Source organism: Pleurodeles waltl, chromosome 12, assembly GCF_031143425.1.
Source record: "Pleurodeles waltl isolate 20211129_DDA chromosome 12, aPleWal1.hap1.20221129, whole genome shotgun sequence".
Lineage (NCBI taxonomy): Eukaryota > Metazoa > Chordata > Amphibia > Caudata > Salamandridae > Pleurodeles > Pleurodeles waltl.
In genome coordinates, this window is record NC_090451.1 from 136,075,959 (window position 1) to 136,099,091 (window position 23,133).

The following is a 23,133-nucleotide window of genomic DNA, read 5'->3' on the forward strand; positions in this document are numbered from 1 at the left end:
AGGGTACGTTCCATGATGGGCAGGCTCAGATGCACTCCAACCCCACAAATGCTAGTGGGCATTTACTACTGGGCAGGGTCCTGTGGGTTTCAGCTGTGCTGCTATTGGTGTTAGGCATTGTACCCCACAGCCTGGTGACTAGCATTGTAAGTGGTAGTGCATGGCCTAGTACATAGGGCTGTCCCCTGGGTGTTGTGTACGCCAACGGTGGTGTTGTTGCTGCCATTGACCAAGTGTATCCTCTGTCTCTCCCCCCCGTTTCTGTTTTGTCATACTGTCCTTCTGTGCATTAGCATCATCTGGTGGAGGAGCAGAGGCACCGGCAATGGAGGGAGCTGCATCCCACAGGGCCCAGGAGGCTGAGTCCACCGACTGTGAGGGCACCAGTGGGACGGAGGGCGAGGGGAGCACCACGGTGGAGACTGGAGGGGACAGTTCGGACAGCGACACTTCCTCTGATGGAAGCTCCCTGGTGGTGTCAGACACCTCTGTGCCCACCCCAACTACAGGTACAGACGGTATCCCCGTACCAGCACTGTCCTCCCAGCAGAACCCTCAGCGTGTTTCACATGCCCGTTCTCCCAGGAGGGTGGGTGTTAGAAATGGGGTCTTTAGTTGACCGTCAGGTTACCCCCTGTTCAAGAAAGGACCCTCACTCTAGTCAGGGTAAAAGAGAATCACCCTCAGCTAACCCCTGCTTACCCCCTTGGTAGCTTGGCAGAGCAGTAGGCTTAACTTCAGAGTGCTCGGTGTAAAGCATTTGTACCAACACACTCAGCAACTTAATGAAAACACTACAAAATGACACAACACAGGTTTAGAAAAATAGGAAATATTTATCTAAACAAAACAAGACCAAAACGACAAAAATGCACAATAAACAAGTCAAGTTATCAATAAAAATGCAAAAAGAGTATTTAAGTAGTTTTAAACACACGCTAGCGCTGCTAGCATGAAAATTTACCTGGTACGTGTCAGAAATAACCTGGCATGGGCAGGTGTGCGTCAAAAAGGGCTTGTGATGCGTCAATATCACTCACGAGCGAGACCTTGCGTCATTTCCCCCTTCTGTCGAGTCGCCGTGCTTTGGTTCTTCTCTCCGTAGGAGAGCGATGCGTTGATTCGATCCGCATGCGGGTCCAGACAGGCCTTGCGTTGTTTTTGCACGCACAACGATGGTCTGCTTCAGAAATCCAGCCGCACGATGATATGATCTCCCAGCCTCCATCAGCGATGCTGCGCGTCGTTTCTCCTGCTCCATGCGTTGATTCTTTGGTCGCGTTTCCGGCGAGCGTCGATTCTCAGCCGCTGCGCCGGCTGCGTGCCATTTCTTCAGCCGCATATCAGAGTTGTGGTGATCTTTTCCCCGCACGGCGCTTTGTGCGTGGATTTCTTCCTCTTAGACTTCCAGTTTCTCCTTTCAGGGTCCCATGAACTGGATGGGCACCACAGGGCAGAGTAGGAGTCTCTCCAGAGGCTTCAGGTGCTGGCAGAGAGAAGTCTTTGCTGTCCCTGAGACTTCAAACAACAGGAGGAAAGCTCTAAATCAAGCCCTTGGAGATTTCTTCTCAAGACGGAAGCACACAATGTCCAGTCTTTGCCATCTTACTCTGACAGAAGCAGCAACTGCAGGATAGCTCCACAAAGCACAGTCACAGGCAGGGCAGTTCTTCCTCAGCTCTTCAGCTTTTCTCCAGGCAGAAGTTTCTCTTGTTTCCAGAAGTGTTTCTACAGTCTGTGGTCTTATACCCAATTTCTCCTTTGAAGTAGACCTACTTTAAAGTAAAGTCTCTTTTGAATGTGAAATCCTGCCTTGCCCAGGCCAGACCCCAGACACTCACCAGGGGGTCGAAAACTGCATTGTGTGAGGACAGGCACAGCCCTTTTAGGTGTAAGTGACCACTCCTCCCCTCCCACATAGCACAGATGGCTCATCAGGAAATGCAGACTACACCCCAGCTCTCTTTGTGTCACTGTCTAGTGTGAGGTGCAACCAGCCCAACTGTCAAACTAACCCAGACAGGGAATCCACAAACAGGCAGAGTCACAGAAATGGTATAAGCAAGAAAATGCTCACTTTCTATAAGTGGCATTTTAAAACACACAATATTAAAATCAACTTTACTAAAAGATGTATTTTTAAATTGTGAGCTCAGAGACCTCAAACTCCACATGTCCATCTGCTCCCAAATGGAATCTACACTTTAATCAGATTTAAAGTTAGCCCCCATGTTAACCTATGAGAGGGACAGGCCTCGCAACAGTGAAAAATGAATTTTGCAATATTTCACTGTCAGGATATATAAAACACATGACTTTATGTCCTACCTTAACCATACACTGCACCCTGCCCTTGGGGCTACCTAAAGCCTACCTTAGGGGTGTCTGACATGTAAGAAAAGGGAAGGTTTAGGCCTGGCAAGTGGGTATACTTGCCAAGTCGAATTTACAGTTAAAACTGCACACACAGACACTGCAGTGGCAGGTCTGAGACATGATTACAGAGCTACTTATGTGGGTGGCACAACCAGTGCTGAAGGCCTAATAGTAGCATTTGATTTACAGGCCCTGGCACCTCTAGTGCACTGTACTAGGGGCTTACTAATAAATCAAATATGCCAATGATGGATAAGCCAATCACATACACATTTTGTAAAGGAGCACTTGCACTTTTGCACTGGTTAGCAGTCAAGTGCCCAGAGTAACAAAAATAGCAAAATCAGAGTCCAGCACACATCAACAACCTGGGGAACAGAGGCAAAAAGTTAAGGGAGACCACGCCAAGGATGAAAAGTCTAACAGTGGGCATCTCCTTCGCCCCAGGCACCTCAGCCCCAGCCCCAGTCAGATCTGCTGCCCTCAGTGAGGAGGCTATTGACCTCCTGAGATCCATCTCTGTTGGGCAGTCAACCATATTGAATGCCATCCAGGGGCTGGCAGGGCATTTGCAACAAAAAAATGCATTACTGGAGGGAATTCACTCTGGCTTGGCGGCCCAACAGAGATCATTCCAGTTTCTGGCCAACTCCCTGATGGCAGCCATTGTCCCTGTCTCTAGCCTACCCCCTCCACCTTCCTCTACCCAGTCTCAATCCCCTCAACCCCAGCCTATCCCAAGCAAACTTTCAGACCATCATGCACCCAAATCAACACACAGAAGTGGCTCAGGCAAACAGAAGCACCACACTTCATCCCTCAGGCACTCACACAAGCATCATCCAGATGCAGACACACCAACGTCCACTGATTCCACTGTGTCCCCCTCCTCCTCCTCTTCCACCTCCCTCCCAGTAGTGTCTCCACTCACACCTGCATGCACTACATCCTCATCCACTACCTCCATCACCATCACGGTGATCACTACACGCCCCACACTGGCAGTCACCACCCCCACATCCATGCACACGTCCCCTGTGTCATCTTCCACTGTGTCTGTGTCCCCTCCTCCCAAAGTACATAAATGCACTCAGACACCCAACAGCCACCCACCTCATAACAGCATCCAGCCCATGCACCTGCAGCCAAACACTGAAGACAGACACCTCCTACAACCACTCCTTCTTCCTCCACTCCCAAACCTTCACCCTCTTCCAGCCCCAGTGTCCCTAAAAAGCTTTTCCTCTCCACCCTGGACGTATTCCTTGCCCCTCCTCCCCGTCCTTCACTTCGGGTCAGGGTGGACAGAACCCAGGCCAGCACCTCAGCCACCCAGTCCATGGCCACTGTAGTTTCTGCAGCTACTGCAGGTGTGCGAGGCTCCTAGGAGACAACCGTCAGCACTGCCAGTGTGCCTGCACCAGCTGCCAAGGGCAAGAAGGGTCCACCAGCTAGCAAGGACAAGGAGGCACCACCAGCTAGCAAGGGCAAGGAGGCACCACCAGCTAGAAAGGGCAAGGAGGCACCACCAGCTAGCAAGGGCAAAAAGGGACCACCAGCTACCAAGGGCAGGAAGGGAACACCAGCTTCCAAGGGCAAGGAAAAAGGTACAGAAGCCACAGGCAGGATGGATCTGGTGCTTGGTGCTGGAGCAGGATCTGGGCAAACAACACCAGCCATGGCTCTTCAGCCGTCCGAGGCTGCGGGGGAAGGGCTGAAGCCTCCCCCCACCACGGACAGCACCACCACCTGCACTACCAGCAAAACCACTGCCAGCAGCAGCAGCCCCAGTGGGCAGCTGTCCGTGGCTGCAGGGGAAGGGCTGGAGCCTCCCCCCACCACTGACAGCACCACCACCTGCCCCACCGCCAGCACCTCCACCTGCACCGCCACCTGCACCACTGCCAGCAGCAGCAGCCCCAGTGGGCAGTGGTACAATGCTTCGGGGGATGGGCTGGAGCATCCCCCCACCACTGACAGCACCGCCACCTGCACCACCAGCAGCACCACTGCCAACAGCCCCAGTGGGCAGCAGTCCGAGGCTGCAGTTGAAGGACTGGAGCTTCCCCCCACCACTGACAGCACCGCCACCTGCACCGCCGCCTACACTGCCACCTGCAACTGTAGGTGTGACACCCAGGTGAGAGACTGTGACCTTGTACTATCCAGGATCTGCATCGCTGGGCACAATGCCCCCTCCAGAACCAGTGAAAGAAGGCATCTATTCACCCCCTCCTTGACAGGATAAAGCACACTGGGCACAAAGTCCCTCCAGAACCAGTGGAAGAAGGCATGCACTCACCCTCTCCTTGCCAGGATGAAGCACACTGGGCACATACCCCCTCCAGAACAAGTGGAAGAAGACATCCACTCACCCTCTCCTTGCCAGGATGAAGCACACTGGGAACAAAGCCCCCCTCCAGAACCAGTGGAAGAAGGCATCCACTCACCCTCTCCTTCCCAGGATGAAGCACACTGGGAACAAAGTCCCCTCCAGAAACAGTGGAAGAAGGCATCTACGCACCCCCTCCTTGCCAGGATGAAGCACACTGGGCACAAAGCCCCCTGCAGAACCAGTGGAAGAAGGCATCCACTCACCCCCTCCTTGCCGGGATGAAGCACACAGGGCACAAAGCCCCCTCTAGAACCAGTGGAAGAAGGCATACACTCACCCCCTCCTTGCCAGGATGTAGCACACTGGGCACACTGCCCCCTCCAGAACCAGTGGAGAAGCCATCCACTTGAGAGATTATGACTTTGCACTCCCCAGGACCAAGCAGTGGGCAAACCACCCACTAGAGAGACTGTGGCTTTGCACTCCCCAGGACAAAGAGGTGGGCAAACCTCCCACTAGAGAGACTGTGGCTTTGCATTCCCTAGGACCAAGCAGTGGGCAAACCACCCACTAGAGAGACTGTGGCTTTGCACTCCCCAGGACATCGCAGAGGGCATGTAGCCCCCTCCAGGAGCAGTGGCGTTTTACCATCATCCGGCTGAGGTGCCCCCCTTCCCCTTTCCCCTGAGGTGCCTGTGTATCTTCGACCTGATGCCCCAGTAGTGCTCTCTCCGTATTGAGGCAGGAGTCAAGTGTGCCTTTCGCCAATGGGATATGGCCCTGTGGGACACTGACATTTTGGACTGGGCATTGTCCCTCCATTTGTATATATTGTAGATACTGTTTTGTGCTTTAAGGATGTATTTCTCGAAATGTATATTATTACACTGGCTTTACTCACTTCCTTTTGTCCTTGCGTTATTGCTGAGGGGTATGGGGTGGATGTGTAATGTTGTTGCATCTGTTTATTTGTATGGTGTTGGGGGTGGGGGTTTTGCGTGTTGCGTGTGTGTGCCACTCTCTTTTTCCTCCCCCCCTTGTGTGCTAGGTGCAATACTCACCGTGGTCGTCTTTGCCGGCATTCGTGTTCCTGGTGTAGGAGGAGGTATACCAACATGGGGAAGATCTGCAGTTCGGGCTCGATGGTGTTGTGGTTCGTCCTTGAGTGTTGAGAGGTGAGTCGTTTCCCTTCTGTGTACTGTTTCTGCCGTGCTTTTGATGGCGTTGGTACCACCCCAGAAAAGATGGCGGATTGGTGTGTCATAATACAGTGGGTGGTACATTATCTTCTGCCTGGCTGTTGGCGGTTACTGCTGCAGTGCTTGTTGCTACCGCTATGGCGGTCGGTGTCTTAAAGTGTCTGTCTGCGTTGGCGGTTTCCACCCTGGTCAAAATTCCATTTTTTTACCACCGGCCTGTTGGCGGTAATACCACCGCTTTATCACCGACCGCCAGGGTTATAATGAGGACCCAAGAGACCAAACTGTCGGTGAAATCAATTGTTCATGCAGTCACATATCGTACTCCCCAGTTTCAGCAAAACAGCAACTCTCCAAAGAATCAGGAATTTCTGCTAATTATACTAACTCTGCATTATATATCACAAGGCCAACAAGATATTTTAAATAGAGGCAATATCCTGAGGCTGCTAGCCGAGTTGCCGCTGCTTCAAAGTATAGAATCCACAGACCTAATATTGGTGAAATTTCTTCCAAACAGCGACCACTTGGATTTATAACAAACGCTTACTACCTGGAGATCTCGGGAAACATCTGCATTGGTTTTGGATGCCAAAAAACTATTTGAAGCATGGGGGATAGCTCTTTCAAAACCACCTTAATCACGCTATTCTTTTCCCTTATTGACCAGCGGCCAGAAGACAGTAAACCATCCTTGTGATTTCCAGGAATGCCTATCCTTTCAGGGAACACAAGTGACTGAGCCTTGGATAAGGCAGCAACAGAAGAAGAAAAGTATGTGAAAACCTGTGTACGAACCCCAACATATCCATAATTCTGCACTTACCACCCCGCAATAATTGGAGGATCCCCATGCAGAACGGAGGTGGGTCACTGCCACCTTAAATGCACCAAGAAACAGCTGACTCCAAAACCACAATGCAGTAAATGTAGAACAGTGAAAGGCCGTAAGTATCTTGTCCTGAAACATCCTGGGAGCCACAAATATCATGACAGCTTCACATTACTAACCAATGGCAACTTTGAACTAATTATATTGCAAGAAACATGGCTAATTGACCATATCCCCCTATGTGGTGTATAACCTAGGGGGTTATATACCACATCACATCAGTGCCATGAAACCAAATAGATTTAGCAGACTGAGTGGAGGCTTAGCAATCTATGTTTTCACTGCTCTATGTGTAACTACAGAGCAATTAATGTTTTCAACTGACGATCTGCAGGCCATCAAACTCAATTTTGGAGACAAGTGCCAAGCAGCACCTTTTGTTATATTCAATGTTTACGCTGATCAATGGAAGGTGCAGAAAGTTAATCTTTTAAAAGAACTATTGCATGAGGTTGTGGAAATAAGATATGCCCATCCAAATTGGGATATTCTAGTGATGAATGACTTCAATATGCATTTAATTTATACGCTGGACCATGATGAGAAGTTGGCTGCAGAAAATGCCTTATTGCAGTCCTGCCACAAGCCCCTCAACCCCAGAAGCAAGCATGGGGTGGAAACTGGTCGGTACATTACAGTATCTGGGAATGGGGGTTCTTAATGGGAGAACCATAGACGATATGCCACCAAGCTATACCCATTATGGCTCGAAGGTGGGTTTAATAATAGACTACACCACTGTCAACCTTTCTTTGTGGTCTCGGGTAAGGAAGTTAATAATCGAAACCACCCCACAAATTGATCACTTATTTAAACATGCAGAGCTGAATCAGAATGCCCCAAGATATACCCCAGTCTTGGTAGATCACAGTAGACTTGAATCTATCAATTTAAAGCGTCTGAACTGGTCACCGAAATCACTACCCAAGATAAGTACCGAGGCAAAAGCCCTGTATCAATCCACAATATTTTTGCACACGTCAGCAATGGAAGTGTGGACCACCTAACCACATTATCCTCGTTTAGTACCACACTGTGACTTACACAGATGCAAATGCCACTAGTATCACGAAACCTGTCAACAAAAATTTTAATGCTGAGAAGGAAGCTGTGGTATGAACTAAGAAAGATCAAAAAAACAAATATTACAGCACCCATGTGTGAAAGAATAATAAAGCACCTAAGGAAAAACTATATATCCCAGATATGGCTTGAATGTAAAAAGGAGGACAATTTTTGGTCAAAACTTCTTTTTAATTCAATACCAGCCAATTCCAAAGCCTTTTGGGCAATGGTTCGTGGAATTAATCAGGTGTCAAGAGATATTAACTATTCGTCTATCCCAGAGAAAAAATGGGCACATCATTTGACCAACATGTTTACCAATCAAGAATCATCACTTAATGCAAACTCTACTCAAAAGTGCAAACAAGTAGACATTACGTAGGCCATAATTATACAGGTTATGACGTAGAGGCAGTAACCCTACTGATCAAGAAGGGGTGCAGTGATGGTGCGCCCGGTCCCAATGGCCCTACTCAGGCAGTTTTTAAGGCAGATCCCGGAATACTGGTCCATGCCACTTGTTATCCTCTTCACTGAAGTAGAACTATTCCAGATAGCTGAAGAGAATCTATCAACAACCCAATATTTAAAGGGGGGGATCGATCAAATCTTGGCAACTACAGACTGATCGCTCTAATTGACTCTGAAGCTAAATATTTTCCCTCTTCGATCCTAGATGATCTGCTTGACTGGTCTCATTGCAACAACCTAGTTCCTCTGAATCAAACTGGCTTCCAGAAGTGCTATGGCACCATGACAAATATACTAGCATTAGGAGAAATTGCTGATAAATCTAAATACTTAAAGAAAAAACTATATTTATTTTTTATAGATTTTAAAAGTGCTTTTGACCATGTAGACATAGCCTACATAGACATAGGGAAAGTTTCAATGCTGGGGCCTGCATTAAAGAATTTTATGAAGCAGTAAAATGCTATATGACAAAACGTGGATGCAGATTAAGTTAGCTGACGGTACAAAACTTTTGAGGAGGATTGCAACAAATATTGGTCTTAAACAAGGGTGTGTTCTGGTCTTGCACTTGTTTAATCTTTTCATGTCTAACCTCTCACCTCAGTTGAATGCAACAATTTCACACTCCCCGAAGTTGGGAAATCTGCCAATTTTACATCTCTCATACGCAGACGATATTGTCTTATTGAGCCACACAAGTGGGCCTACAGTGGTTAGTTAACACCTTGGTCAACTTTGCAACAACAAATAAATTAGAAATTAATATCAACAAGTCAAAAACCATGTCCATGTGGTACACCTTTAGCCCTGCACTCAATGTCAAATTATGTGTTAGAAAAGATCAGTCATTACAAATATTTGGGCCTCAACATAGATAATAAACTGAACTTTTCAGTGCAAAAACAACATATCGTACAGAAGTGCAAATCCTTGACATTTGCCTTTTGCACCCTGGCCAGAAAGTTGAATGGGCCTTCTTACAAATCCCTACTGACCGTCATGTCTGCAAAACTCTTAACAGCCTTAACGTATGGAAGTGTGGCACTATGCGGGAAAGACTCATTAACTTTGGATCACCAAAAAATTAAAATTTATAAACAAGTCTTTTGTCCCTCCCGCATCCCTTCCCCCTCACAAGTTAGGCTAGAATTCGGTCTTAAACAACAGCAGTTAGTAAGAAAATTTCATACGATTAAGACCTGGTACAAAATTAAGGGAAATAAAACATGCCCGTTAGTTGCAACATCATGAAACTCTGTGGCCAAAGATCCAAAGTCAGTATATAATGGGTATCTTTAATGCTCCCTGCAAGAGACATGAACGACGCACCTATTGGACTCTATTATGTCATACTCCCCCTACTGCTGTGTAGTAAATAAAGAGGTTAGTTTGCAATCCTTACGTGATGACAAACGTAAATTTGTGGGCTGATCGAATACCTGGATCATTATGCACAAATATAGCAGACTAGTGCCAGCAGAGTATTTCATTTCAACATACCCAGTGCATTTGAAACGTCAGTTGCTTGCTACACGATTAGGTTCTCTGCTGTCTCTAGTGGATCAACCAATATGGAAGAACAGTGGTGAGACATTATGCAGCCTAAGTGGTGCCAGAACTGAGGATGTGATTCATCTGATTTGCATCTGTCCGGCCCTAAGGGAAGCTCGTTGTCAATTGCTAAAACCTGTTTTTTTAAAGAGTGAGGTCCACTCTTGTCGTCCGGCAGTAATGAAAGTGTTTGACCCTTCCAAACCACAAATAAACTGCAGATTGGCGAAAATGTTTACCCTGCATGCTAAATATCTAACAGGCTGTTTATGATTTTCCTATAATGCCTCTTTTAGATAGGTTAAGGTTTTATTGTAAAGGTAAGGTCTATCATAGAAGTTCTGTACAACTGTGCAAGCACAATCTAACTATTAAGGTGCATTGTCTTTGACCCTCCAATGAGCTCTTTCTCGCTAGATATTGAAGGTACATTGTGTTGAAGACGGCCAGAAAGGATTGTGTTTCCAATAATTTTAATCACATTGAATTGGAAAGCATTTTTAGTATACCCTGAGGACTAAACAATCCCTTCTATACAAATTGTACTATTTTAGTAGCGTCACTTGTATTTTACATCTTAATGGATTTAAATCTTAATAGGGATTTTATAAGCACAACAGCTCTTATGGATTTGTGTAAAGCATCAAGTATGTGTGCTGAAATTCAGTGGGCTTGACTATAATTATGCACCTTGAAGAGTTTAGGAATTCCTGTGTTTTCTTCATTAGCACTTTATTTTATATTCCGATGGATTTAAATCTCATAGCACAATTAAAGGGATTTTATACTCACAATAGTTTTAACGGATTTACGTAATGCGTTATGTAAAGAGTTTACATATTCCTGTTCTCCCTTCATTTGCACTTTATATCTTACTGGATTTAAATCTCATAACACTTTCAAGGGATTTTATACTCACAATAATTTTAACAGATTTATGTAAAGCATCAAGTACATGTGTTGAAACTCAGGGATTGATCTTGAGTATGTTTTCTGAAGAGTCTATGGCCCTCATTTTGACTTTGGTGGTCTTCTCTTAAGATTGCCGAAGCCACTGGTGCCAGAAGACCCGCCACATAATGGGTACTGCTGGGTTTCCGTCACACTGTGGTTGGATATCCAGCAGTAGCCATGCTGTCGGAAGGTGGCGTTCTGTCATTGCTATCAATGCACCGCCCCGCCAGAAGGACGCTGCCAGCCGAATTAAGACCATTAATACAGCCTGGTGGTGTCCTGCTGGTGGGGTGCTGCCAGCGGTAGCAGCGCCCATTCTCGTTCCTTGATAGATTACCTCCTCGCTGGATGAGGTAAGTGGGGCGTCCGACAGGGCAGGGGGTGTGTTGTGTGTAGTGTCTGCTTGTGTTTATGAATGTATTTGTACGTGTGTGAATGCGCCTGAGTATTGTGGTGTAAGTATAGTTGTATGCATTTGAGTGAATGTATGAATGTTGCAGTGAGTGCGTATCTGCATGTCAGTGTGTATGCATGTGAGTATGTTTGTGCGGATTCATGTAGGGATGAGTGTGAGTGAATGTGTATATGGATGAGTGTGAGTGGATGCATGTCTGAAAGTGGAGGTGAATGGGTGTATGCGTGGTGCATGTGTGTGCATGTATGCAGGGGGGCACTTTGTGTGTAGGGGCGCTATGTGTGTAGGGGATAAGGGGATCAGGTGCTTGCTGGGGAGGCGGGGGAGCCGTCTACCGGTTACAGGGAAGGAATTCCCCTTCACCGGATATCCCTACTGACATGGTTTTCGTGGCAGTGCTACCGCCGCAAAAACCATGGCAGTAGGCTGGCTCATAATGCCACCAGCGGTCTTCTGTGGACAGCCCGGTCGGAGATAAACATCTCCGGCCCGGTGGTTCATACTGCCATGGCAGCATGAGTGGAGATGTGGCGGATTTGCAGTATAAGGTGGCGGTATACACCGCCAGTCTGTTGGCTGTGATACCGCCTCATTAATCCTGGTGGTCAAAACATCGCCAGGGTCTTAATGTGGGCCTATGTATTCTGATTGCTTTCCTGTTCTCCCCTTCCTTTTTTTGCTAAGAGTTTAATTAATCATGCAAATATAGATTATTCAAATTAACTAGTTCAATCAGCTCTTCCTCTAGGGCAACCAATGTTATGAGATTAAATGAAGGTAAAGAGTACCTCTGTGATTGACCCGTGGCCATCAGTGAACCACGACCACCATTTCCCTACTACCACATGTCTGTACCTGCTGAAGTGAGCCAATATCAGAAGCCCCAATGAGCATAGTGTTTGGACATGATTATTTGGGAGTTTTACTGATTTTGGATTTCAAGTACTACTTCATTCAGGTAAAAATTAATCTGGTGAATGGAGTTTTAAAAGAATGGAAGAGACACTAATCATTGGAGATCTGAGCTCTATGTGAATTAAATCATCTACTATAGCATGGCTTACAAATCCCACACAATACAGTCAGATCTGCTATACTTGTTCACATACCTTGTTGCAACAACAATAGCTTTCCGTATCTCAGATCTGCATTTGAGGACATGTCGGAGCCAGTGGATTATTCCATTAATCAATAACTCACAGCTTTTTTAGTGAGCAGACAGAGGTTTAAGAACATTTGTCATGAACACTTTTCTGCTCAGTTGCCTACCAAGCAGGCTATCTCTAGAGCTGAAGGAATGCTGGAGAAAAGTTGTTGTCAACGAGGGTGCAGAGCACTGTTACTAGAAATCCACCTTCTATTAGGAGGGATTTCTGGAATTCTAAAATTGGAAACAAAACGTTCTCTCATATTACCTTTTCCAGAGGTTAAATCCACATTATAGCCCATCATAGTGGAGGTCCTCTGGCTCATTTCACTCTTCTCCACTGAGGTGGTGCCTCTGGGCCATGGGCAAGCTTGATTGTCCATTTTGGGAAGAGTTGAAGGTGGGGTTTCGAGATGACTAGAGCTTCATTTCTGCCCTCTCTTTGCTAGAGTCTCAAGTCAAGAAGCTAACCCAACCTCAGTACTTTCCCATTTAATCAGTACATATAGGTGAATTATTTTGTACATATATCACATGCTAATAAAACAAAATGTCATTTAGGTGTGTTTAGGACTGTCCATTAAAATCACACAACACATTCTCAGGATAATTAACAATTTTGTTGGCAGAATTTCTATCTGCTAATAATGTGGAATCTGAACATGTACTAAAGAGGTTTAGATAAACTTTGCAATCTATAGCTATAGAACATTTGCTGGAAGGTATTTCTCCATGACAATGTCAATAATGAACTTTGGGAACAGTCACTTTCAGTTCAAATCCTCATATTCTATTAGTACAACTCACTGCTAGTTTAATTTCCATGTCAATTCGTGAGCACTGAAAATGTACACCTAAAGCTGGTCACATCATTAGTGTTTATGTTTGTTCCATAGTATCGTAAGAAGTGTGGTTCCAGAAAGACAGAGGTACCATGCATCTTTTAGTGAGTGCCGGAAGCCATATCTGTGTTGGTCTTTCATTGAGTTAAGTCCACCACACTTGAGTTTAGAATAACAAACATTTTGCACTTGGTTTTCACAACAAAAGTGACGCAAGCCTACTCAATTTTTTATTTTTTTTATTTACTTTCTCTAAAAACTTGTTATGGGCTGAAAAGTTCTCTCAAAGTAAGGCAAGCCTGCTTTGCATTACTCTGCATCAAGGTGGCATTCCATGAGCAGTACATGGGTTTTCCATGCCATCCGCGGCGGATGCGAGGGATGGCGGCGAGTGCGAGGTTGGCGGAGCGAAGTTAACGGGTGGGCGTGTAGAAACTGAGGCGACAGTTGAGGTATTCGGGTCCCTTGTTGTGGAGGGCTTTGTGTGCGTGAGTGAGGAGCCAGAAGGTGATCCTTTTGTTGACGGGAAGCCAGTGCAGGTGTCTCAGATGGGCGGAGATGTGGCTGTTGCAGGGTATGTCGAGGACGAGGCGGGCGGAGGCGTTTTGAATTCGCTGCAGACGTTTCTGGAGTTTAGCGGTGGTTTCTGTGTATAGGGTGTTGCCATAGTCCAGGCGGCTCGTGACGAGGGCGTGGGTCACGGTCTTTCTGGTGTCGGCGGGGATCCAACGGAAGATCTTTCGGAGCATGCGGAGGTTGAGGAAGCAGGAGGATAATACGGCGTTGACTTGTTTGGTCATGGTGAGAAGTGGGTCCAGGATGAATCCGAGGTTGCGTGCGTGGTCTGAAGGGGGTTGGGGCGGTCCAAGGGCCGTGGGCCACCAGGAGTCGTCCCAGGCGGACAGGGTGTTTCCGAGGATGAGGACTTCCATTTTGTCTGAGTTCAGTTTCAGACGGCTGAGTTTCATCCATTCTGCGACGTCTTTAATTCCATCTTGCAGGTTGGTCTTGGCGCTGGTGGGGTCCTTGGTGAGGGAAAGTATCAGCTGAGTGTCGTTGGCGTAGGAGGTGATGTTGATGTTGTGTTTGCGTACGATGATCTGAGCGAGGAGCCTTGCGGGACACCGCAGATGATCTCGGTGGGGTCTGAGCGGAAAGGTGGGAGGTAGACTCTTTGGGAGTGGTTGGTTGGAGAGGAAGGAGGTGATCCAGTCCAGGGCCTGTCCTTGGATCCCGGTGGAGCGGAGGCGGGATATTAGGGTTCGGTGGCAGACGGTGTCGAAGGCAGCCGAGAGGTCGAGGAGGATGAGGGCGACTGTTTCTCCATTGTCCATCAGAGTTCTGATGTCGTCTGTGACTGAAATGAGGGCGGTTTCTGTGCTGTGATTGGCTCGGAATCCGGACTGAGAGGGGTCGAGTAGGTTGTTGTCTTCAAGGAAGTTGGTAAGTTGCTTGTTGACGGTCTTCTCTATGACTTTGGCAGGGAAGGGGAGGAGCGAGATGGGGCAGAAGTTCTTCAGGTCGCTGGGGTCTGCTGTAAGTTTCTTCAGTAGGGCGTTGACTTCTGGGTGTTTCCAGCTCTCTGGGAAGGTGGCAGAAGCAAACGAGCTGTTGATGATGGTCTGGAGATGCGGAGCGATGATGTAGTTGGCTTTGTTGAAGTGTAGGCAGGGGTCCGAGGGGGCACCGGAGTGGATGGAGTTCATGGTGGCTTTGGTCTCTTCTGTGTTGATTTGAGTCCAGGCGTTGAGGGTGATGGCTGGGGTTGTAGGTTCTGTGGTGGTTGGCTGGGTCTGGTGTCCGAAGCTGTCGTGTAGGTCGGTGAGGGGCTTCTGGGAGGGCGGTGCTGGTGGGGGGGTTCCGGCTGTACCTGTAGTTGGGGTTGGCTCAGAGGTGTCTGCCACCGCCAGGGAGCTTCCATCGGAGCAGGTGTCACTGTCAAACTGTCCCCTCCTTTCTCCATCGTGGTGCTCTCCTCGCCCTCCGTCCCACTGGTGCCCTCACCGTTGGTGGATTCGGTCTACAACCAGATGATGCTAATGCACACAAGGGCACAGTGACAAAACAAAAAGCGGGGGGGGGAGAGACAGAGGATACACTTGGTCAATGCCAGCAACAACACTAACATTGGTGTACACAACTCACAGGGGACAGCCCTATGCACTAGGGCATGAAATACCAGTTACAATGCTAGTCACCAGGCCATGGGGTACAATGCCTAACACCATTAGCTGTACATCTGAAACCCACAGGACCCTGTCTTGTAGTAGATGCCCACTAGCATTATTGCAGTTGGAGTGCATCTGAGCTAGCCCATCATGGAACCTACTCTGCCATGTTCTCCCTGGCCTAGGGGCACCCACAAGCTCACATCCCCCACCCATGTAACACCTCAACCCACTCAACTTCATGATTCTGAATCTGTACTCACCCCCTTGTGGCTGCTGTGATGCCTTCAAGCGTCCATCCAACTCCGGATAGGCCACCACCAGGATGCAGAACATCAGGGGGGTCAGGGTACGAGGGGCACCTCTTCCTTGTTGGGAGGCCATCCCCAGCTGGGCCTCCACCATCTTCCTTGCCCAGCAGTGCAGGTCCTCCCACCGTTTTCGACAGTGGGTGGTCCGCCTGTCAAAGACCCCCCAGGGTCCGCACCTTTTTGGCGATGGCACGCCAAATACCCTTTTTCTGATGGGCGCTGACCTGCAGAAAATGATACAGAAGAAAAGGTATTAGTTATACCATCTGGACTGTTACACTCATGGCCCACCATATCCCTCCCATCCCCTTACACACAGACATTGCCCACCAAACATGCAGCACACTGCCCAGGACCCCTCAGCCCCCCGACATGAGGCTTACACACACTGCACTCCATACATTCATGCCCCACGCATCGTGCTCACAGTGTACTCACCTGTTTGTCTGGATGACCATAAAGTAAAGGTTACTGGGGTAGGGCCCCATCCACTAGTATCTCCAACTCCTCAGAAGTGAAGGCAGGGGCCCTTTCCCCAGACACTCGAGCCATGGTCGCTTCCAGACACAGGTCACAGCAACAGTTGCAGTGTAGGTCCTCTCCTGTTGAAGGTCAGGTAGCAAGTGAGTGAACAGATAGAAAATGGCGATCACGTCCACAGCAGTGCGCACCGTCACCGCTGGCTTACATCATCATTCGCTCCTGGAACCCTTAGGCCCCAATGATAACAATGATGTGTTGCACGGCGTTTGTTGACCGCCTCCCGCAACGGTGCACAACGTCAGTGGAATTACCTCATTTCCACTTGTCCCTCCTCACAAGTCAGGTGGCTACCATTTCAGGGGGGGCACAGGCCGTTTCACCTAACTGCGTCACAGCAGACACAGACACCTCAATGGACCTACACGTTCACATGCTGTTTCTGTAAAAACATGCGAGGCATATTAATTTGAGTATATGTTTGAATATGACCATCTGCTCACTGTTTTTCACCCTAGAATTCAACCGGTGAGGAGGAATAGTAGATGGAGACATACCCTGTGTACAGACCCTTGGTGGACCTGCCAACAATGGAGGACAGGCACATTATCCTAACCTACTGACTTGGTAGGGCCACAATCCATGAGCTGTGTGCACAATTTGAGCTAGATCTGATCTCAGCTGTCTGCCACCCCACTGGTATCCCCCCTCTTTTGCAGGTCCTGTCAGTGCTCCATTTCTTGGCAAGTGGGCCCTTCCAAGTGACAATGGCCATGGAAGCAGGGATGTCACAGCCTATGTTCTCAAACGTGCTGGGCAGAGTATTGTCTGCCCTGATAAAACACATGCGCAGCTACATCGTATTCCCCCAGGTGGAGGATTTGGCCACAATGAAGGCTGACTTCTATGGACTGGGACATATCCCCAACATCATTGGTGCTATTGATGGTACACATATTGCCTTGTGTCCCCCCCCCCCGGGGAAATGCACAGGTGTTCACAAATCGAAAGAGCTTTCACTCTCTGAGTGTGCCTGGAGGACCAGTACATCTCCCATGTCAATGCAAAGTTTCCTGGCTCTGTGCATGATGCCTTCATCTTGAGTAATAGTAGCATCCCATATTTGATGTCTCAACTCCAGAAGCACAGGGTGTGGCTAATAGGTGAGCCCATGGCCCCCACCCAGTGTCTGTTGGTATATGGGTGTGGGTTTGGACCTAAGGGTGAGTGTCTGGCTAACAGGTATCCCTCAATATTTACAGGTGACTCTGGTTACTCCAACCTCTCATGGGTACTGACCTTAGTGAGGAATGCCAGGACAAGGGCAGAGGAACATTACAATGAGGCACATGGCCGAACAAGGAGTATCATTGAGCTCACCTTTGGCCTCCTGAAGGCCAGATTCAGGTGCCTCCATCTGACAGGTGGATCGCTGTGCTACTCACCCAAGAAGGTGTGCCAGATCATCGTTGCATGTTGCATGTTGCATGTTGCACAACCTAGCCTTGTGACACCAGGTGCCTTTTCTGCAGGATGATGAGGCCTGAGATGGTCATGTGGCAATGGTGGAGCCTGTGGACAATGACAAAGAGGAGGCAGAGGAAGAGGATGTGGACAACAGAACAATTATAATTCAACAGTACTTCCAGTGACACACAGGTAAGACACTGTAACTTCACCTTCCATTGCAGTTTTGTGTTGGACATTGTACATGGCAGCCTGATTTTCCAAATTCAATTGCCACTTACTGTACCCTTTGGCATCTCTATTTTCAGATATCTGTGCCCTACTCTGGCTCTGGTGTGTTTACTGCTGCCCACTACAGGTCATACTTATGTATATATAACTGTACATATGAATTGCAATGTTTATTTGTTAAACTAATACACATTTCAATCAATTGAAAGACTCCATACTTGTATTAGTTCCAAGGGTGTTTATTTATGTGCTAATAAGTGTAGGGGGTATTGCAATGGGCTGGGTTGATGATGGAGGAATGTCCAGGATAGAGTCCAGTCTATTGGTATCACAGATGCATTGTCCAAGGGGACATAGGGAGTGGGGCAATGGCAGTTCAAGGTGGACAGGGTGACATAGTGGGACACAAAGGTGACATTCACAGGAGTCTTATTTCCTGGCGGGGGTCTTGGCAATGTTCTCTGGCTTCTGCCTGGATCACAAAGACCTTTTGCGTGGTGCTTCTCCTTCTGCAGGGGGAGGGGTGCTGGTGGCCTGTTGGTCCTGTGGTGGGACCTCTTGGCCACTAGCCTCAGCAGAGGTGGAGGGCTTTTCATCGGTGTGGCTAGTGTCAGGGGCCCGTTGGTGTGCCACTGCCTCCCTCATGGTGTTGGCTATGTCTGCCAGCACCCCTGTAATGGCGACCAGGGTGGTGTGGATGTCCCTCAGGTCCTCCCTGATCCCCAGGTACTGTCCCTCCTGCAGCCGTGGTGTCTCCTGCAACTCGACCAATATCTGGCCCATCAATCAATCAATCATTTGTTAAGAGTGCTACTCACCCAATAGGATCTCCAGGCGTTGGGGGGAGGAGGGGAGGTGCTAATGCTCGAATAGCCAGGTCTTGAGGCACTTCCTGAAGGTCAGGAAGTCCTTGGTCAGACGTAGGTTGACGGGGAGGGAGTTCCAAGTCTTGGCGGCGAGGTGGGAGAAGGATCTGCCGCCGGTTGTGGTATGGTGAATGTGGGGTCGGTGGCGAGGGTGAGGCTGGCAGTGCGGAGTTGGCGTGTTGGACGTGGAAGTTGAGACGCTCGTTGAGGTAGGCAGGGCCGGCGTTGTAGAGAGCCTTGTGAGTGTGGATCAGGAGTTTTAAGATGATCCTTTTGTTGATGGGGAGCCAGTGAAGGTCTCTGAGGTGGGCTGAGATGTGTTTGTGGTGACGGAGGTTGAAAATGAGTCGGGCTGAGGCGCTCTGAATGTGCTGAAGTTTCTTCTGGAGCTTGACCGTTGTTCCTGCGTAGAGTGTGTTGCTGTAGTCCAGTCTACTGCTAAGGAGGGCGTGGGGGGCCGTTCTTCTGGTTTCAATGGGATCCATCTGAAGGTCTTTCGAAGCATGCTGAGAGTGTTGAAACATGAGGATGAGATGGCATTGACTTGCTGGGTAATAGTGAGCGATAAGTCCAGTATGAAGCCGAGGTTGCATGCATAGGTGGTGGGAGTTGGAACGGCTCCTAGAGTGGCAGGCCACCAGGAGTCATCCCATGCTGACTTTGAGTTGAGCATGACGATCTTGGTCTTATCCAAGTTCAGTATGAGGTGGCTTACCTCCATCCTGTTGGCGATGGCGTGAACTCTGTTGTGGAGGTTGGTCTTGGCGGTGGCGGGGTCCTTCTTGAGTGAGAGAATCAGTTGTGTGTCATCCGCGAAGGAGGCGATGTTAAGGCCGTGGGATCGGATGATGTTGGCCAGTGGTGCCATGTAGATGTTGAAAAGAGTGGGGCTGAGAGAGGATCCTTGGGGTACTCCGCAGATGGTCTTGGTGGCTTTTGAAAAGGAACGGACGGAGGTGGACTCTCTGAGTTCTGATGGAGAGGAAGGAAGGATGTGATCCAATCCAGGGCCTTGTGGCAGATTCCAGCGTTGTGGAGGTGTGTGCGAAGTGTGTGGTGACAGACGATGTCGAAGGCTGCTGAGAGGTAAAGGAGGATGAGGGTCACGGTTTCACCTTTGTCAAGCATGAGCCTGATGTTGTCGGTAGCGGCAATGAGAGCGGTCTAGTGCTGTGGTTCTTGTGGAAGCCGGATTGGGAGATGTTGAGCAGGCTGTTGTCCTCCAGGAAGCGTGATAGCTGGCTGTTGACTATCTTCTCGATGACCTTCGCTGGGAAAGGGAGTAGGGAGATCAGTTGGTTTCCAGCTCTACGGGAAGATGGCGGTCTCGAAGGAGCTGTTGATGATGGTACAGAGCTGGGGGTGATGATTTGTTGGCTTTATTGAAGACATGGTGAGGGCAAGGGTCAGTTGGAGATCTGAAGTGGATGGTACTCATGGTCTTGGTGGTGTCCTCGTTGGTGTGGGCCCAGTCACTCAGGAGGTTGGTGTGGTTGGGTGCGTTGGGGTTAGCGTTGGCAGCGGTGATTGTGGGGATCAGGGAGGCAAAGCTGCCATGGATGTCCGTGATCTTGCAGTGAAAAAAGGTGGCGAGGGAGTCGCAGAGGACTTGCGACCGGTGGGGGGGTCGGCGGAGCAGCACTTGGGGTTGGTGAGTTCTTTGATGATGCTGAAGAGCTCCTTGCTGTCATGTGCATTGCCCATCATCTCCTGGGAATGGTGGTGTGCTCCCAAGATATTGGTGAGTGCCTTGTGGAGAGTCAGTTCCCTGGGCCTGTCCCCCTCCTGTCGCACAGCAGTCCTCCAGCTTCCCTGTTGTCCTGTGCCTCTGTCCCCTAAACCGTGTGCCCACTGCCACTGACCCCAGGTCTCTGATCGTCCTCTGTTTGTGGGGTTGCCTGGGGTCCCTGTAGTGGTGGATACACTGCTGATTGATGTGTCCTGGGGACAGAGGGATGGGCCCGGTGGGTGGGTGCTGTGGTGGTGTTTCCTGATGGGGGAGGCTCTGTGGTGGTATGGGACTGTGCCTGGGTAACCGACTGTCCAGAGGTCCCTGATGGGCCAGGTTGGTCATCCTGATCCAGGCGTGCAGAGCTGCTGTCATCACTGTGGACCTCTTCGGGGGGGACTGGATGTGGCTGGCACCTCCTCTCCGGTGACATTGTGTGGGGTTCCTGTGGGATGTAAATGCAGTGTTATTGTTCTGTGTGTGACATCTTGTGCATGGGTATGTTCCCCTCTATGGTTGTTATTACCAAGGCAGCTTTGGCTTGTGTGAGTTGTGATTTGGTTGGCTAAGTGATTGTCACTAGTGTGCATGCTGTGGTGATGGGGTTCCTTGCAGGTTTGTGATGGGGGTCCATGCATTAGTGTTGCATGCAGGGCTTGGTATTGGGATGGGTGGGTTGTGATGATGGGGTATATATGAGGTGGTGGAGAAATGGGGGTGAGGATAGGGGTGGGAGTTTGTGATAACATGCAGGTAGGGGGTGAAAGTAGTAAAGATTTGACTTTCCAGAGTCCAGTCCTCCTGCTAGGCCCTCAGGATGCATGATTGCCAAGACTTGCTCCTCCCATGTTGGTAGTTGTGGGGGAGGAGGTGGGGGTCTTGCCACCACAGAACGCACCTTCCCACGTAGGTCGTTCCACCTCTTCCTGATGTCATCCCTTGTTCTGGGGTGCTGTCCCATGGCGTTAACCCTGTCTACAACTCTCCGCCATAGCTCCATCTTCCTAGCAATGGATGTCTGCTGCACCTGTGATCCGAATAGCTGTGGCCCTACCTGGATGATTTCCTCCACCACAACCCTTAGGTCCTTTTCTGAAAACCTGGGGTGTCTTTGTGGTGCCATGGGTTTAGTGTGAGTGGTGTGTGTGTGTGGGGTGATGTGTTGTGGTGTGTGCTGTGAGGTGCGTGGATGGTGTGTGAGTGATGGTGTTCTGTGGCTCTGATTCTGTGGGTGCTCCTGACGTGTCTCTCTCTCTGTTGTAACTTGTTTGTAGTGGTAAAGGGTTATGGGTAATGTGGGTGTGTGGTTTATAGTGTTGTGGGTGTGTGGGTATGGTGTGTGTATGTCTGTCAGCTGTGTGTAGTTTGAATTGCCCAATGTGGTGTTGTTTTGTATGTGTGTGTGTATTTTGAGCGCGGCGGTATGTACCCCCAATGGTTTACTGCGGTTGAATTTCCGCGGCGTTGATTTGTGAGTCATAATGCTGTGGGTGTGTTTCTATTGGCGTAACAGTGTGGTTTTTGGTACCGCCAGTTTATCACTGACCTTTGGTGTGGCAGACTTGTGTGTGTGTGTCTGTATAGTGGCGGATTTCTATGTGTGGGTCATAATACGCGTAGCAGTATACCACCGCAGTCACGGTAGGTTGGCGGCAGTCAGCATGGCGGTAAGCGCCACTTACCGCCAATGTCATAATGAGGGCCATTGAGTTTATCATGCACATAAAGAACTCCAAGCTTGATAACTTCCCTATAATGTAGGGCCCTATACTCCAATCACTGCTTTCCCTTCTGGTGTTCCCTGAAAATTGCTGAGCACTACAGTGAATGCAACTATTTAAGTGCTACTGCAAAGAAGAGTAGATGCCAAGCTATGAGTCCTAGGATTCACTTCCTGACTGCCAAATAAGTACACCTTGTTTTTCTCAACACTCATTGCCTTAAGTAAGTTCCCCGGGCATATGAATCACTAAGGGTAGCCGCCCGCCAGGCGGTAACCGCCGTGCGGCCCCAATGCGGCCGCACTCACGCGGCCCCCATTATGACATTCCCGCTGGGCCGGCGGGCGCAATCCAAGTTTGCGCCCTCCGGCCCAGCGGGGTTGAGGCCGCAACATAGGAGCCGGCTCCTAATGGAGCCGGCGGTGTTGCGGCCATGCGACGGGTGCAGTTGCACCCGTCACGCTTTTCACTGTCTGCTATGCAGACAGTGAAAAGCTGGCCGGGGCCCTGTTAGGGGGCCCCTGCACTGCCCATGCCAGTGGCATGGGCAGTGCAGGGGCCCCAGGACACCCCTTACCGCCAGCTTCTTCTTGGTGGTGCAAACCGCCAGAAACAGGCTGGCGGTAAAGGGTGTCATAATCCCCAGGGCAGCGCTGCCCTGGCGGATTATCACCGCCGGGGCTAAAATGGCAGGAAACCGTCGGCCCCGGCGGTGCGACCGCGGCGCTTCCGCCACGGTCGTAATAGGGCTAGAAGCACCGCCAGCCTGTTGGCGGTGCTTCCGTCCTTTTAGCCCTGGCGGTCTCGGACCGCCAGGGTCAAAATGACCCCCATAATGCCAGAGATGCAACTGGAGAATCTGACTGTTCAAGTGTAGATTCTTTTATAGTCCTCTTTTTAATCAGGCTAT

The 23,133-nt window shown here is 49.3% G+C and overlaps 1 protein-coding gene across 1 annotated transcript in view; it reads left to right on the plus strand.

The window, feature by feature from the left end:
* The window catches only part of LOC138268035 (hydroperoxide isomerase ALOXE3-like), a 306,669-nt gene that overhangs the window by 231,151 nt on the left and 52,385 nt on the right, over positions 1 to 23,133 (plus strand). The gene's annotated exons all lie outside the window — the stretch shown is intronic.